This window comes from Herpailurus yagouaroundi, unplaced genomic scaffold (assembly GCF_014898765.1).
Source record: "Herpailurus yagouaroundi ecotype Mexico unplaced genomic scaffold, PumYag 205, whole genome shotgun sequence".
NCBI classification, from domain to species: domain Eukaryota; kingdom Metazoa; phylum Chordata; class Mammalia; order Carnivora; family Felidae; genus Herpailurus; species Herpailurus yagouaroundi.
In genome coordinates, this window is record NW_024412436.1 from 2,446,110 (window position 1) to 2,459,862 (window position 13,753).

The 13,753-nt window shown below is 40.6% G+C and overlaps 1 long non-coding RNA gene across 1 annotated transcript; it reads right to left on the bottom strand.

The window, feature by feature from the left end:
• Positions 1–1,004: 1,004 nt before the first annotated feature.
• LOC121014971 (uncharacterized) lies at positions 1,005–2,399 on the bottom strand. Its single transcript, XR_005783539.1, has 2 exons — positions 2,187–2,399; positions 1,005–1,194 (listed from the first exon to the last, which is right to left on the bottom strand). It is a non-coding gene; the product is annotated as an uncharacterized LOC121014971 (long non-coding RNA).
• Positions 2,400–13,753: the final 11,354 nt, after the last annotated feature.

Here is a 13,753-nt window from a genome sequence, read left to right on the forward strand (position 1 = left end):
AATGCCCAGCCGTTAGCAGACGTTTGATGCATGGCAGTTATTGTTACTTAAAAGGCCATAGCTTCTTCTGAGAAGAAACTCAACCTCATGAATCTTTGTATTCTTCATTGTGTTTAGCACAATGCCGGTCATATATTAGGTATAATAAATCTTCATCAAATGAATAAATAAATTTTAAAAAAAAAGCGTTCAATGTTCTTGCACTAATTGCCATCAGATGGAGCTTTTGTCTCACTTGAGAGTTTTTTCCCCTAAAAGACCAACTGAGCACCACCTTTGACTTCAAGACAGAAGAACTATAATAGACATAAATTGGCTGGCTGGGGGTGTTTGCCTATTAATGGCACATTCAACTCCCACCTAAACGTTGGTCATACCTTTGGTTTTGGACTCAGTCCTATATTCATTTCCCAGCGCCATCATGTCTGACAAGTCACTTTGGGAAAGTTAGTTACCTCTTTGAACTTAATTTCCTCATTCATAAATAATGGCCTTAACAGTTGATGTGAAGATTGAAGGAGACAGCCTACGTAGAGTGCCAGACATATAATAGGCAGGGCAAGATTTGAAACTCGGTATATGACACCAAAGCTCAAGCTCTTTATATTACATTTGATTTCCAAAGGGTTTTAAACTCCTTGAAGAAAGGAGCCATATCTTATTCAGAAGCACTTTGCATATACCTTAGTGCCCAGCATAATGCAGGGCAAAGAGTAGACATGTAATCAATACTTGTGGAGCTGAATTGCTTCCAACTGTTATCCATTCTGTAAGTGAATCAAGAACATTTCTGCTGGAAAATATGCCTTTGGGCCCAAGGAACCATAATTGATTCACAAAAACAAGAATGCCGAAGAAACTTTCTTTCCCTTCTTAATATTATGAGACTGGTTGTTTGGGGGGAAAAAACATAGACATTCTATCATTTTGCTTTAATAAAGCTTTAGGCAAGTTAAACACTTAAGATGCTTCTAGAAGTGAGTAACAGAAAACCTAGATGAAACTAGCTTCACGAGTAAGTACGTTTATTGGCTTACATGCTTGGAAGTGTGTGTCAGGACTGGTTCATCCAGTTCAGCGATGTGATCAAGGATCCAAGTTCCTTTTGTCTCTCTTCTGATAAGAGTGTTGGCTTCATCATGGATGTAAGTTGCTCACTAGTAGAAAATAGGCTACATGTTGCCTCATTCATTTCTGGAAAGAAAACATGAGAGAAAGTATGCCACTCCCAAGCCCAGAACATATTTTTTCCCCTTCATAATGTTCCCACTCCTTAAACAGTAATTGTCCTGGGGCGCCTGGGTGGCTCAGACAGTTGAGCGGCCAACTCTTGATTTCAGCTTAGGTCATGATCCCAGGGTTGTGGGATCGAGCCACACATGGGACTCCGTACTGAGTGTGGGTGGACCCTGCTGGGATTCTCTTTCTCTCTTTGTCCCTCTCCCCTGCTTACACACTCTCTTTCTCTAAAAAATTAAAAAAAAAAAAACCGAGTACTTGTCATCAGTGGAATGCCATGCACTGATAGGCTTAGATTAGGGATCCTGGCAAGGGATATGATATGATGGTTGGAGTTGGGGTCAATTTCTCAAATGCCATTGTTTCTACATAGGGGTGGGAGTGGAGTGGGGAAAAGAATGAAGGGGATTCAGTCACTGTGCCCCAGCAAAGAGTATTATGTTTGCAGAAAAGATGTGGAAGTTTTGTCTAGATGATATAATTGGGCTGACCCATAGCTGGTTAAATAGTTCCCTTGCCAACAAGCTAGAGAGAGAAGTGACATCACATTCATCGGGAAGCTTCCATTCCTTTACCCTGCCAGCCAGATAGGGTTAAGTGCTCCTCCACCCTGCTTTTAAACAAAACTAGGAATTATTTCACACAAATACAGCCTGTTTATTATATACTTATGTAATTAGCTTCCAACCCAACCACGAGGCTGTTGAAAGCACATGTGACCTTACCGTCTTATTAGCCTCACCACATGACACAGAATCTGACATACAAAGAGGTCAATTTTTAAATATGACTGAATGAGCAAAACAATGGGTCGAAGTTTTAGGAAGGGAGATTTCAAATCCTCATATGGGCAAAAAGAAAACTTCCCGACAATAAATGTATTACGTAAATTACTAACAGTCATCAATCACTTAACCATAAAGAAGATGGATGTTGGATGAGGATACCTTTAAGGTTTCTTTTGATCTTGGAATTCAATGATGTTCCGAGTTTACTGATGGTGATCATGATGTACACCACATGATGGTGGCCCAGATGGTTCCCATATAGAAGTCAGGACATCCTGGGTGGCAGGAAGGTGCTATGATCGGTTGTTTGGCTCATGAAAACTTGAACCTGCTCTCCAGGGCCATGATCTCTACAAAGGGAGCACATTCCGTTCTCCGTGTCAGCTGTGATGACCAGTCCTTGCTGATTGTGATGTGGTGTGCACTTAGCATTCTCTGTTTATAGGCCAGATTCCAAGACAACAAGAAACATAATCGGAAGAAGCTCGTGAGCCACCATAGTACCAGAGACGGGCAAGGAATTTCTTAACAGCTCGAGCCATCTTTAGCTCTAACAGTCTTTAAGGAAGAGCGTAAACAAACGCAGAACTCGACGTGGGAGAGGCATTGCACAGGCCCTCTGTTTAGGGCAATAATGAGCACACGGAGACAAGGTTCTGGCCTACAATGAAGTTTAGAGTTTAGTTGGATATTTGCAAGATGCACACATTGTGCACGCGTGCGCGCGCGCACACACACACACACACACACACACATGCAATACCTGAGAAATGTACAAAACAACATCCAGGGCAGCAAAGGGGTGATCAGACAATATAACACCCAGGAATGTTCTACACACAGAACAGCCTTCTGCTCACCTCCTATCCTGTGCTAACTGTTCAGTTTGCTTCTAACACAGACACTTTATCTTATTAGGACTACTTTTTAAAAAAATATGTATTTATTTTGAAGGATAGAGAGAGAGCGTGCACACAAGCAGTGGAGGGGCAGAGAAAGAGGGAGAGGGAGAGAGAGAATCCCAAGCAGGCTCCTTGCTGTGAGCATAGAACCCAATGGGGAGCTCGATCATACGAACTGTGAGATCATGACCTAAGCCAAAATCAAGTCAGACTCATAGCCAGCTGAGCCACCCAGGCACCCCTAGAACTGACTTTCTTAAACTCTTTGAGTTCACTAAATATTTCATGCAACCTTAGCTTGCTCTCTGTTGAAGTCATATTTTTAGCACCATTTTTATTAGTATAAAAGTGACACATCATTCTTCTACCCCTCAGAACCAGTTAGCATAGTGGTAAATGTTCTCTCATTGTGTGTGTGTGTGTGTGTGTGTGTGTGTGTGTGTGTGTGTTCTTTCACAAATTTATGAGGTTTTCACATGCTAGAACACTATATATATATATATGTATATATATATATATAGCTCAAACAGTCTTTAAAGAAGAGTGTAATATATACCTAGACATATTCTATATCTTTATATATATATATATATATATATATATATATATATATGCAAAATTGTTAACTGTGGTTTTCTCTGGGGGAGGAATAGTGTTGGGACTTTCATTCTACGCTCTTCTACATTGTTCTTTTAAGGAACAAAGAAGTATTTGAATAAATTACTGAAATTTCTAAGGGAGAAAATACAATCTCTAGTTGCCAGTTGTCCAGTTGCCAGCGAAAAGTACCTATTCTCTTAATCTGACTCATGACAGTGGTTTTCATCTTTGGGGGCAGGGCAAGAAATGAAAAAAAAAAAAGGTACTTTTTTTTTTTCCCTAGAGGGGAATAAAGACAGAAAAATGAGAAAGAAGAGTCTTGAGTTTTTACTAGAGCCCCAAAGTACTTAATGATTAAAAGAGCAAGTTGCAGGGTGCCTCGGTGGCTCAGTCAGTTAAGGGTCCAACTTCGGCTCAGGTCACGATCTCATAGTTTGTGAGTTCGAGCCCTGAATCTGGCTCTGTGCTGACAGCTCGGAGCCTGGAGCCTGGGTCAGATTCTGTGTCTCCCTCTCTCTGCCCTTCCCCCACTCATGCGCAGGCGCGCGCGCACTCTCTCTCTCTCTCAAATAAACATTTAAAAAATAAATAAAACAACAACGACAAGCAAGTGTCAGGGGATAAAGGGCACTCTACGCTGGAGAAGTAGTCATTCTCAGAGGGCTTCTCAGGGGGCAGGAGTCTTGTGTAGAGAAAGCTGAACCACCTGGAAATGAGGGAGCATGAGTCTTAGAGCTGGTTCTGCTAAACCCAGATCTTTGAACCTGGAGGAGTCATGGCATCTCTGTTGGCTTCAGTTTCTCATCTTTTAGGATAGATAATTCTGGAATATTTGAAAACTGAAAATTACCAGGGACTCTAAACTCTTCAACCTTACCAAGTAAAGGCAATGAAAAGGAAAACGCAAACAAACTGCAAAACGAACATCTGTCATGGTGTTCCATCATCATGTCATACACGAAAGGACACATTAGTGCCAAAGTGCAAGGACACAATCTTACGTTTAAAAAATTAGGGGCGCCTGCGTGCCTCGGTCAGTTAAGTGTCTGACTCTTGATTTTGGTTCAGGTCATGAACTCATGGTTTGTGAGACCGAGTCCCAAACCGGACTCTGTGCTGACAGTGCGGAGCCTGCTTGGGATTCTGTCTCTCCGTGTCCCTTCTCCACTTGCACTCTCTTTCTGCTTCTCTCTGACCCTCCTCCGCTTGCATGCTCTCCCTCTCTGTCTTAAAATAAATACACATTAAAAACAAACTTTAAAAAAATCAGCCTTGTGTAAAAACTCTCAAAATCTGCCCTTATTTGTCTCTTTGCTTCATCGGCAACTGCAAACTTTGTCATGGACTGCACTTGGGAACCTCAGCGCTAAGCCCTGTGAATTTCTTCCTGGGGCTACAGTGCCTTCGGGCTCTGATCCTGTGCCTGACCCCAGACAGCTCACCGAATGGCAAATTCAGAGACTGCAAAGGTGGAGTAGAAGCCACACCGCGGGTCACCGAGGTTCAGCACTGAGAAAATAATCATTATTGAATAATGGCCACACGCCAGGTACACATGTGGGTGACGAAATTCCACGGAGAACAAAATAAACACAGGAGCTGCCTTCATGGAACTTATTCTTTTCCGTTAGGGAACCAGATTACTAACAAGGACACAGGAAATATGGAGTATATCAGAGGGTCTTAGATACCACAGAGAAAAAATAAAGCCTAGTAACTTTGATAGGTAGTCATTCAAGTGTGAAAAGTGGTCAGGAACGGTCTTCCTGAGCAGAATCTAGAAGGAAAGAAAGGAGTGAACCGTGTAGATATCTAAGGGAGAGCACTTTGGCACAAGGTCTAGTAACTACAAATGCCCTTAAGTAGGAAGTGTGCTTGATATAGTCCAGGAACAGCTAGGCTGGGAGGTAAGGACAGGGAGGAAGTTTAAGTCAGAGGTAGTAAACACACAGGACCTTAGGAGCTCGGAGAAGGACTGGCTCTTCTGAGTGCACAGCGAGCTAGTGGAGGGGGTCGTGCAGCAAGTGACACAGTCTGATTTATGTTTTAATAAAATTGCTCTGCTACTGTATAAACTCTGGGTGGACAAAGGCAGAAGCAGGGAATCCAGCTGATGTTGTAATTTCCAACCTAGGGAATAAAAAGAATAGACAGAGGAAGGTGCTCCCTGAAACATACACACGCCTGTGCTGTTTCTCCTGCCGCTTTCAGGGTTGGAGAAGTAGGGAAACAATGTGTTTTTCAGTGGGAGGAAGGCTAAGATTTAGAAATACACATATCTGTACCTATCTCTGTATATATGTTTACTATATCTCTGTATGTTTGCCATATATCTTTAGATATTTGCTTACATTGTATGCTACACATGAAATGTTTCTTTATGACTAAATGCTTTCCCCCTAGTTCCACCCTAATTTTAGTTCCCTTAAGACTTTCCTTCTTACTTCTACTTTTATTAGTTAATTATTTTATATATTCCATGGAAACCCCATGTATCAGTCAAGATGGACCAGGTTATGCGGCTGTAACAGACCTCAAAATCTTGATTTAACACCACAAAAGTATATGTCTAATGTGAATCAGCAGGCGGACACTGATGGTATTGGTTACAAGAGACCAGACTGAAAAAAGCTTCACTTCAACCCTTGGATCCACAGTTGTTGAGGCAGGAAAAGGGTACATGGAAAATTCTGTACTGCCTTTTAAAGCCCAGAAATAACATCCACTGTTTTCCCCTCACACCTCACTGGAGTAAGTCATACAGCCCTACTAACTTCCAAGAGGCAGTAAAATGCAGTTGTACCAAGTACCTGGAAGAATAAGTGGAAAAACGTCAGACAGTCCTAATGATTCCCATGGTCTGGCTCTCTTTCTGATTGGATCCCATGTTTGCTTTGCTTTTACCCTTACAATTGGAGCTTTCCTGGATAAATCTTCCCTGTTTATCTTAATTGAAATTTTTATTACCTATAAATACCCCCAATCACTCATACTCACGTTCAGATGACATTGTGCATTACCTTATATTGTAGTTATTTTTGTACGGACATACAAGTGACATCTGCTGTTCCGAGTGCTCACCTATCTTTTTCTTTACCTGACTAGGTTGGTCTTTGTAGCCAGAAAATCAATCCAAAGAGGTCCTAGGGGGAAATGTATTTCACAAAGATTAAAAAAAAGAAAATGGAGATGCCTGTTCCCCTTAGACCCCTTCTGTTCTTGGAGAATACAACCTTCCCTTCCCATCTGTTATGCCCTCTTGGGTTTCCAATACATGTGGCAATGGAGCAAGGAATTCCAGATGTTCTCTGCTGCCTGAATCCCAGCCAAAGTTCATTTTGTTAAGTGCTTGCTAGCAAGGGAAAAGCAACAGCATCAAGTGGTTCCATCGTTAGACTGACGCACTGGTGAGTGGCAGGGCGCCATCTTGAACAGTGGTGTTAGGCTTCCAACTCTGAAGACACTCTAAGACGGTCCCAAACAAAGACATTATTTTGATTTTCCAGGTTGGGGACTGAGCTCCACATGTCATCTCACTATTGAGAGTATCACACTTTCTTTCTTGACATTCTAGAGATTTCTGACTGCATAGCAATATGACATGGAGAGGAAAGTGCAAAGCTGCAGAAGCCTTCCAGGTGGAACCATCTTTTCAGACTTCTTAAACAATTATCTGATTTATTAAAAGTAATGTCTCCTCTTAATTAAGTAACCTGTGTTAAAGATTGCTATTTTTGTCAGCAGTCCTATAAATAAAGGAGAGTGAACACGCAGGGTGAGAAGAAGCAATAGAGCGATGCCAAGATAGACAAAAATCCTTGGGAGGACTTGGGTGGTGGGGGGGGTGGGGGGGGGTGCGGAATGTCATGTTTTAAAACAGACTCCTACATTTTGCCATGGGTAGAAACAATATTTCATTTGTTTGACTAAATAGGATGATTCTTGCAAGCGGGGACTGTTTTTCCTTTTTTTCTTTCCTTGCATACTGCAGCCCAACATTTTGCATCAATGTCTACAGGAGACATCAATAAACACTTGTCCAGTGAACAGACAGAAATGGTACCAAGCTTTCTTTTTCTATCCAACAGGTGGCATTGTTGTTTTATAATTGGCCTTAGAACCAGCCCAGCAGCTAAGCAACCACCAATATCTGTTTCTGTTGTTGTTGCTGTTGTTTAAAAAAAAAAAAAAAAAAAAAATCCCTAGGGGCGCCTGGGTGGCGCAGTCGGTTAAGCGTCCGACTTCAGCCAGGTCAGGATCTCGGGGTCCGGGAGTTCGAGCCCCGCGTCAGGCTCTGGGCTGATGGCTCAGAGCCTGGAGCCTGTTTCCGATTCTGTGTCTCCCTCTCTCTCTGCCCCTCCCCCGTTCATGCTCTGTCTCTCTCTGTCCCAAAAATAAATAAACGTTGAAAAAAAAAATTTTTTTTTAAAAATTAAAAAAAAAAATCCCACCTATTGTTCATGGAATAGGGCAGAAATGACGAGAACACATATTCTTTTCAGAGCACTTTATTGTTGAGAAGACAAATATGGCTGATGAGTCATTTCTATTACAGGGCATTAGCGAATGATAAGAAATACTTAGCTTTCCCCCTTTCAATTCCTCTGGATGGACGGAAAAGGAATTCTGTGTTTTCTTTGCATTTCTGTCAGTGACCCATTGAACATAACGCACACAGCTTTAATTTACACATTAATTCCCTAAATCACTTACGTATTGAAACAGTGGCATTTACAGACTGTGGGTTTCATGCTTATTATTCAAAGCTGGAGAAGGGAGGGAGCTGCAAAAGAAAGACATGACCCTACCTCTGTCGACCCTGCCTCTATCGTCCAAAATTTGTTGCACTCTAAGTAGTGAGATAAGATATATAGAAATCATATTAGTAATCATCTAGGCAATAATTTAGTAATCTAGATAACCTAATAATCTAGTCATAATCTATGTTAATTTTCATGCTAACAATTTGAACGAAGTATTAAACATTATCTTTTTGTGACTTTTATTTCCTATAGGAGCTTAATTAATTAGTGCACTTCTCTCTTGACTCCTTGAAAACAAGCATAAAGATTTATGCAAACATGAACTTATTAATTTAACTTCAAACATGACTAAACTCCAGAATGCCAGTAATTTACTAAATATCATGAGAGTGTGCCTCTTTTCCCAAAGGTACCTCAGTTACATTTTATCCATCCTCTTAGTAGAAATTAAAAGTGTATATATATTTATACTTCTTCGTTGCTTCCTTGTCAGGAAAAAACTGTGTTCAGCTGTGAGAAGAGTGGCCAAATGACTAATTAGGGTTACTAAAATTTCATCCATTTTGATTCACTCATATAAAGCCTTTAAAATAGGGAAAGTGTAGGGGCACCTGGGTGGCTCACTTGGTTAAGCGTCCAACTTCAGCTCGGATCATGATCTCACAATCCATGAGTTTGAGCCCCGCTTCGGGCTCTGCACTGACAGCTCAGAGCCTGGAGCCTGCTTCAGATTCTGGGTCTCCCTCTCTCCCCTGCTCGCACTCTGTCTCTGTCACTGTCTCTCTCTCTGTCTGAAAAATAAATAAACATTAAAAAAAATTTTAACAGGCAAAGTGCATAGACACATATATACACATAAGTTGATATGTATATCCAAAAAATAGCTCATCTTTTTCTATCCTTCAAGAAATAAACAAAAGACCCACACAAACTCCAAAAATCTATAACCTTTCTTTCAGTCCAAAAATAAAATATTTCCGGGGAATGAGGAGTGAGGGTTGAGGGGAAACAGCAAAAAATAAGGGAGATCCGTTTAGGCACAGTTTGATTTCTAATCAGGGTATAGGTTAGCAAGAACATGTAAATATCATAATCTTATTTAGAAATTTACCAAGCCACTTTGACAGCTCATTTTATGAGCTTGCAAGTATTTTTTTTTTTCATTGTTGAGGAATGGGGTATTTTGGTTAATCTAATAATCTGGTTTATACTTGCCGTGGGTACTTATTAACTCATTCCAGCTGAGTTTCAGGATTCCTAATTGGGCATCTGGCCACTTTACATGCAGGCTGAAAAGATTTTATTTTCAAAGGGAAATGACTAAGTGTTATGAATACACATTTTAAATTTCTACTAAGATATCAGTAGGAGTATTACTGGTATCCCTCATCGCAAGTTAGAACTATAATAAATTGCTAGAATTCTGAAGTTTATTTGTCTGAAATTGTATTAGTACTTAAGTGTTTGCTTAATCAGAGTTCAAAAGAATGAAATGTTTTCTTGTGATTCCCATGCTTGTTTTCAAGGGTTGAGAGATGATGCCTTTATATTTATTCTTTAAAAAAAAAAAGTAAAGAAGAAAAAACTTGGACATAATTTTGACTCTGGGGGAAAATCCATGGCTCCCTACATTGCGTAAGATCTATTTTTGCATATTTGTTAAGACTCTTCCTAGGTTTAGTTACTTTATTTTCCCATCACAGGGAACTAGTTATCAGGGTATCAAACATATAAAATGTTGCCTCGATGCTTTCCAACTTCTCTTGTTTTCTGGAAAAACCCTAAAGTCAGGTCAAGTTTTATTTCCCAGTACTAGGAATGGCCTCCAGAAGTTTCTAGATACTTCCCAAGTACTCATGAGGCAATGCATAATGAGAAAGGGGAAATGCTGAGTGCACATCTGGACAGAGGCTTTGGGAAAAATTAGAGAGAAGGCTGATACCCCAACATGGCAAGGTGTGTGGAATGCAGGCGTTCTTAACTGTGTTAGTTGGGAAGAGATGTTGTTTACAAACCTTCTGGAATTCACTTGAGTAATTTGTGTTAAAAGAACCTTTAACAACGTGCAAACTCTTTGACCTTGCAATTCTTAAGGAAACAAATGGACTTTTGTACAGGATCTATATACAAGGATAGTCAACACAATGGTTTTGGTTTTTGTTTTTTATAACAACTAAAAATTCATAATAACCCGATGGCCATCAATAGAGGATTCGTTAAATAAGGTATACCAATTTATATATAACAGAATGTTGTAGAATGATTCAAGAGGAAGAAATAAATACCTTTATTTATTAACATGGAAAATGTTCATGGCATATTGTTGAGTGATAAAAAGGAGATTACAAGTGTTGATGCCTTTGTAGGAAGAAATATGAATATACATATGTGTGCATGTACGAATAGGAATAATCAAGAAGACTACCTACTAAAATTCTAACCATAGGGTCACCCGGGTGGCTCAGTCAGTTGGGAGTCCGACATTGGCTGGGGTCATGATCTCGCGGTCCATGAGTTCAGGCCCCGCATCAGGCTCTGTGCTGACAGCTCGGAGGCTGGAGCCTGTTTCAGATTCTGTGTCTCCCTCTCTCTCTCTTCCCTCCCCCCCCCCCCGCTCACGCTCTGTCTCTGAGAAATGAATAAACCTTAAAAAAATAAAATAATATAAAATACAATACAATACAATACAATACAATACAATAAAATTCTAACCATAGTTTTGTTTAGGTAGGATTACGAATTATTTTATTTTCTTCTTATTTACTGGGCTTTCTGAATATATATATTTATGTATACACATACACATATATGTACATAAATACACCCAGGAAAGTAAAAAAAAAAAAGAAAAAGCTATTTTTATTACACACACACACACACATACACACACACACAGAGCAATGAAATGAGCTCCTGAAGGTAATGTGCATGCCTTGGTTATCTAGCTCTCCAACTAATAGCTTTAACTTCCAATTTAATAAATATTTTGAACAACTCAATGTGCAAGGCTCTGTACTCCTTTGTTTCCTCACCATTAGGCCTCCCTTCTGCTCCCTTTCCTTCCCCTCTGCCCCCTCCTCCTGTCCCCTTAGGTCTCTCTCTTCCTTTTCCTCCCTCTTAGCCTCTAGTCTCTTCCCCTCCCCTCATTTCACAACCCCTGCACTGGCTCTCTTCAAACACCTGCCACCATCCTCTGAGAGATCAGTCTTCACTCACACTTCCCATTCCCTTCTATATTCCCTTTCAGTTTCATTGGCTCACTAACCTTCTTCCACCTGGATTTTGCCCTTACCTCTTAAAGAAAATTTATCTGGCAAAACCATGAGTAAACTCCCAATTCTAGTTGTTCCTAACGAACCGAGAATTCCAGTAGTCTCATATGAGGGCTTATTTCTGTATTTTCTTCTGGTCTTTCCCCGTGTGTGTACATAATTTCACAGAGCTATAACTGGCATAGAAACAATCTTTGTATTCTCTTTCCTTTTTAACATAATACTGTTACTTTCTATACCTTCACTCCATATGCATCATAATCACCCTCAACATTTGCACAATAGTGGATGATTTTACTTATGGCTAAGACCCTAGGCTTTGGAGTTCTCTTGCTTGTATTCAAGTCTTATCTTCACCACCAACTGTCTACGTGACGTAAGTTAGCTAGGAATGCACCCTTTACTTTTCTCATCAGTGAAATGGGGTAATACAGTACTACGCCATAGAGCAATTATGAGGATAAAATGAGATGATGTATACTAAACTCTAGAACAGTGGCAAGTACATAGTAAATATTCAACAGTAGCTATTTTTATTATAGTCTATCAAAATGCACCTTCCTTAATGTGTACACTCTCTTTTCTAGACTTTTAAGTTATTACCTATATGTTGTCATCATAAAGAAAGTTGCAGTGGGCATTTGGTGCAAATAAGTCTTTTTCTGTCTTTTAAATTTGGTTTGATTTTAGAATATAATGCCCTAAAAAAAGAAGTCCCAGAATTGGAAAATGAGAGGGTTCAAGAAGCCTGGACATCTCATGTCTCTGGCACACTCTTCTTCAAATGACAATTTTTATCTCAGTTGTCATCTGCCGTTGGTGCTTACGCAAGTTCTCCCAAATACAACTGACACGGATAGCATCATTCCTTCAATGACTGACAGGGCCATAGATGTAAAATTGGACTCCATTGTCACGTCAGTAAGAATCTCTTTGACTTTCTATTGTGGCCAGTCTTTTAGATGCTTACCCACCTATTAAATTTTGTCTTGCATAAATCAGTTTCTCCTTAATGTTCAAAACTATTGATTTTCCCCCACAAAACTGCTCTGCCTCCTGTCACCTCCATCTGCCCCTTATAGAGGGACACCTCTGTGCACCCATTTTCTCAGGACAAAAGCTTGGCGTCACCCTGGGCACTCCACACCCAGCCCATCAGCAAGTCTGTCTCTTTTTCCTCAGTAGAATCTGGAAATACGATTCAATCAAAGACAACCCATGCTACAGAGGTGCTCGAGTGACTTTTTTGGGTTGACACAACTGTTCCATATCTTGCTTATGGTGTGATCACTTGACTGTGTATATTTGCCAAAGCCTATTGAAATGTACACTTACCAAGGATGAATTCTCTATATGTAACTTATACCCCTATGAAACTGATTCAAAATTTTTCTCTTGCAAGCAAGACAATTTTGCATTCAACTTACAGTGCTTTGCCCTTTGTGCTTTACAAGACATCCAGTTTTCCAACACATTTTGGTCTTTGTCCTTGATTTCCCATTTGGATCTCGATTGTGTCTTTCCCCAAAGCTGCAAATTCATAAAGGCCTCTCCCTACTTGGTCTTGTCTGAAGAATTTGCTTTTACAAGAGGACTCGGGCCACATAGTCAATTTATCTTGCAGCAATTCCACCTGACAGCGTTGCCCAGTGGGAGAGGGGTCATCTGTCCTTGAAGCACCCAGCACCTTCTTGAGCAACTGTGCATAATGGCTCCTCATGCATGGCACCACCTGGAGCTAGCTGTTAACAGTGCTTGAAATGACCGCCCTCATCAATTTTATTTTGAGGCTGAGTGAAGGCTTGGGAATGCCAGAGGGAACGACACTGTGAGTGGTTATTCAGATGTTGACAGTTCACATCCCAAGGGAGTGAGATTCAAGTTAGGGGAAAGGGATAAATCCAGAGAAAGAAGAGTGTTCAAGAAGGCCTGACATAAAGAATTCTGGGAAATTAGGGCAAACACTGGGTACCCAGAAGAAGGGGTGAAGATTCATGAGAAGCCAGATGCTCCGGAAGCAAAGACAGGAGATCCTGTTTTATAATTGTACCTGGCTTCTTGCTTGGGTTGGAGCTCTACAGATACCTGGAGCTTCTAGAAATGGAGCTGAATTCCTAGTCCCCCTTGGATATTGAAATGCAGACCACTCCTTTGGGGACCCGCCCTAAAAAAAAACCAGATCCTTTCTT